The sequence below is a fragment of the Fulmarus glacialis genome, unplaced genomic scaffold (assembly GCF_000690835.1).
Source record: "Fulmarus glacialis isolate BGI_N327 unplaced genomic scaffold, ASM69083v1 scaffold13590, whole genome shotgun sequence".
NCBI classification, from domain to species: Eukaryota; Metazoa; Chordata; class Aves; order Procellariiformes; family Procellariidae; genus Fulmarus; species Fulmarus glacialis.
In genome coordinates, this window is record NW_009189675.1 from 990 (window position 1) to 5,993 (window position 5,004).

Sequence of the window (5,004 nt, forward strand, 5' to 3'; positions counted from 1 at the left end):
TGGAAAACATCCAGAACATTTCTATGGTGCTACAATTTGTTATTATTACAAAAAAAAAAAAAGAGTTTAAAGAAGTTAAGAAGCATGAATAGGCAAATGACAAGACCATGTAACAGGACATGGCTATGAGCTAGGTAATATAACTGTGAATATAAGGAGCTCGAGTTTTAAATCTAGGAAGAAATAGCAGTAGACAGTAAAGAGGATTAGGTTATGGTCATACTGGTCAACCGATCAGTTTAATGCAGTAAAGGATTCCCCCTAATGTGCTGCCATAAACAGCAGAAGATACTAAAGGAGGGAATTGATGCCTTGTTCTGGAGTTTTTCAGAGAATTCTTTTGGATACTGAATAATTTGAAATAGCTAGCTATATATAATAGCTAGAGTTTAAATTCTTCAAAAGATGCCCATTCTCTTCCTGCTTTTCATCATAGTACATGAGAATAATTCACCTTGAGGTGTTCTATAATGAGCAGAGACACAGTTTAGTAACTTCTTGTGAAGGGAAGCTATATAAGATAACTACGTATAATGTAATCTTTAATTAAATAAATTCCCTTTCTACATTTCTAGCTCATCATGTATAAAACTATTAGTAATGCAGTTGAAAAATAATAGTGTTTTGAAACATTCTGAAGAGCACTCAATAGTCCATTTTTGCCATCTGTAATTTTAATAGCACTCAGAAATAGCTAGTAATTAAATGAGAGATTTGTATTCCTCTTGGTAAGTGAAATTATTTTCTATAAGAAAAAAACAGTAGTGTTTTCAGTGGTAAAAGCTGTAAGATTCCAATTCTGAACTCTTGATCTAAAAGTGGAATAAATTATACTTTAATGGCAAATTCTACAGCACAATGAATTAAGAAATACTTAAAATATAAGTATTCCTTAACACATTCTTAATGGACTGCAAAAACACTAAGTGAAAAATATAATTATAGATGAAGTAGTCTCTGAAATCTGTTCTTTCAGAGTTTTTTTTAAAAAACCTCTGAATATTTTTGTTTATTTTTGTTTATTTTTTGTTTTTCAAATAACATTGTGTTCAAATGGAATTGTTCTTTGTGAATCACATCGCTCAAGTTTATAATATTAAATGATGAAATCAATATGCCGCAAACATTTGAAATCTTTTAAGCAAGCACATTAGAAATATCTATATAATAAAAAACTTAACAAACAAACAAAACCCCCCCAAACAAGCCCATTGTAACTAAGGAAGATGATAGATTGAGGGAATCACTAAATGAAAGGGCAAACATAGTATCTTGTGCCTGACATCGATATAACTGACACTAATTAGTCAAGGTTGCAGCATGGCAGTGATTTTGAGATCCCTCCACTGTTTTGCTTGGAAATCATGTTATTGCTATAGCTGGTCAAATATTTTTCTTTTGACCATAGCATTTGTCAGATGATGTGAACAATGTGCAGATGATGTAAATGCATCAGAACTTGCCAGATAGAGTATGCTCCTATGGAAATAGCAGAAGATGCTACAAGCAGTGAACATTGACTGGAACAAGAATTTATGATGGTTTTCTAGACAGATTTTTTTCTATCTGGTCTATATTACACATGTTGTCATTAATGTATACCATCCTCCTTTACAAAAGAGGTTATGATCAGTCAAATTTATGAACATGTGCAACTGCTGTGTGTTTTTGTCATTTTAAGATTACTTGAGTATAGTTCAACTACACCTTCAAACAATTCAGGGACAAGACCTGGTGAAAAATACAGTGAGTAACTTACAGGGGTCCTCACTAAGATGGCACTGTTAATATTTTATAGCCAACAGATCTGTCAGTTTTTACATAAATCATTGATTACAACCAACAAAGCCCTAAAAATGTTTGATCATTTTATCTATGCAAACATTTTCTCCTAGCCATAATTCCAGTCTGGAGATCAAGCAAAGGAGGCAGTTGTGTGGTACAGTGTTTTCTGGTCAGAGTGAAGGACTTTCATACTCATTTTTTCACTTTAACCAAACAGTTCATATCTGTTGACTTTCAGGACTGACTTCAAAGGACTAACAATAACTTCCCACACTGGTAATAGGATGAGAAGGAAGAGTCTGAATATTTGGATTCTTGTGCAGTGCATATTTCATTGACGTTGATGTTAATTGTACTGTGTGCTAGGTTAACTTGAGTAGACACTCCTTTTGTTACTGAGATGTAGATAGTTAAACTACTTGAAGCTTAGAAATTATGGGAGAAAATAATTTATTTTGAACTCCCTTACTTCTCAGAAGAGCTCAAGATGGGTTAATCCTGCAGCATTATTAAAGTAGTTTGAATGATGCTCTAAGGTGAATAAATTGCCAGTAGCCTACTGGGATTTCTATTCCCTTCCTGATGACACCTGACACTAGGTACCAACTACAGTTTTGGTGTGTGTCATAAGCAGAAAGACTTGTAGAAGCAGTTTGGCTTGACAGCGTTTTCAAAGATGTTTGCATCGTCGTGCAACAACAGCAAGTATTTTACAGGAACAGTTCTTAGTTTCTTCACACTGATTTTGTCAACTGCTTTTGCCGATTTTGGCAGTAGAATTCATAAAACACACGACGAAGCTCAGACCCTTCTTGAGGTACACTAGTGCCTCACTGCTAAACTTCCTCTTCTGACAAAATTATGCAGGTTGGGGTCCTGTTCCAGTTCTTTTCCTTAAACATGAAATAAGGATTTACATCTAAGTATACTTATTTAACATAGTAATATTTGTGTTTAATATGAAGTAATATTTGTAATAAATATCATAATATTTCTTACAATGGGTACACAATATATGTAAAAACATTGTGCATATTATTTAGTCCTATGGTATGTTTTATAGTATATATATAGTACATTATAAAGTAAAAGTTGCATTCGTAAATAGTCATCTGTTCTAGGTGATGTAAAGTATGGCTCAGTATACACAGTGCATGTCTCATACCCAGCTTTACCCATGGAGGACTTTTTGACTGGCTGAGGAAGTTTTGGACATGATATTGGTCTTATCCCTGGTCTAAAACCACATTTGCTTTCTAGATAGAGGATGGAGAGGGAAACAAAGAACTTCCTTTTTACCTTATCTTGACGTAAGCTCACCTTCACAATTGTTCTGATCTTGGTGATACCCTTCTGCACACAGGATTTAACTTTACTAATATGGTCCGGAGCACATGTGTGATTTCTGATGACATAATGAACTAAATAATTCTGTCTTCAAAGCAGGGTTAAAGTAGCTTAAGGTAAAGAAACTACAGGGTTAAAAATAGAGTAGGAGGGTTAAAATGAGTTTGAGAGTACAGCCCAGGGTGCTTTTCCTTCGCGGATTAAAATAGGCTGTGAAGAGCTATCTGCTTAGACATCTATGCTGGTGAGTGCCCCTGCTACCGTTTAAGGTTAAACTGCAATATAGTGTTTCCATGTTTCGAAAACTGCATTCTTTGAGAAAGATGGTATGTCTTCATGCTATTAAAAAGCGGTATAATATAGTATCTGTAAAAGCATCAACTAAGATTCCGTAGGCAGTTATATTGGAGGAGTTAGCTTTATGGCCCTATTAATATTTATGCAAAAAATGCTTATTATGTGTAACATTCATATTAACTGAGGGTCACATTGAGTCTTTTTAACCATCAGATGCCTGTGTAGGTTTTGAGGACTCTGCATAATCTAGAATAATGGCATGTTCCCTTAGAATGATTTGGCACAAGAATGAAGTGATCTGAACAGTCTGAAGAACGCAGGAATGGGAGGAAGGAAGCTCATTATATGGTTATAATTGTTGTGTGTTTAAATGATTGCTGGGTTGGACCATGAAACAGTAGTTGCATTCTACTGTAAAGACAGGAGTGTATCTGTTGTGTTGAATGTGCCTCTCCTCTAAAAAGCCTACAAGGTGTTTCATAGGTTTCGAGTATGCCTTTAGCACTTGTAGTCTGGAGGAAAAGCTGTTTGATTGCCCCCTCTTTCTCTTTCTTGTGAAAAGGATTAAAACTGAAAAAAGGCCCAAACTATGTATTTTAACCTTTAGAGTGTTTAAAACCAAGCAAAAAAACCCCATTTAATACTCAACTCAATTGATACACTTTAAAATGTGTTTCTTTTAAATAAAAGCTTTGTAAAATGACAGCTAAAAATATTGATTTCTAAAATGACCATTTTGAATTGTTTAAGGAGTAGTTTGAACTACTTTTAGGCTGTTACTGAAGTAAAAAACCTGATTTTAAATTAAGAACACATGGCTTAAATATACCCTGCAGTAAAAAATCAAGCAATATGCATTCTGTACTCAAAACTTAACAACGAATTTTCGTGGGGTGGCTGCCCTCCGAAAATGATTTTGGAAAAAATTAAAATCTTAATCGAACACTTCATTTGCTCACAGTACTTAAACTTCTGGGGCCTGGGTTCTGGTTCAGTCAACAAACTAATTGGCACTTTCATTGGCAGCTATATTTGTTAACAGACTGCAAATAAGGAAACGACAAGAGGTCCGGAAGGGTCTCACCCTCCAAATAGCAGCTCTTCTCCGGTATTTTTTTTTAATGTTTCCACTTTCACCTGCTGTGATAGTGAAATTATAAAGCATGAAGCTGAAAGTCGTGTGGACATTCAGAGTCACTAACTCTCACTGCTTATTACTAGCTTAGTAAGTTAGCTGTAATGAGCCCATTCACTAGCTGTTTTCTTTTTTCTTTTTTTTTTTTTTTCTATTGAATGCTCAGAGATTAGAATTTATCAAAATTTTACTAGTACAGGGGAGGGAAAGTGCAAATATTCATGTGTAAGAGGGTGAAACTTCCTTTCAGATAGTTGTAGAGAGTGGTAAGGTCTCCCCTCAGCTTCCTTTTCTCTAGGCTAAACATCTCCAGTTCCCTCAGCCACTCCTTATAAAACCTTAGACCCTTGACCCTTGACCAGCTTCATTGCCCTTCTTTGGACACACTCCAGCACCTCCATGTCTTTCCTGTAGTGAGGGGCCCAAAACTGAACACAGTA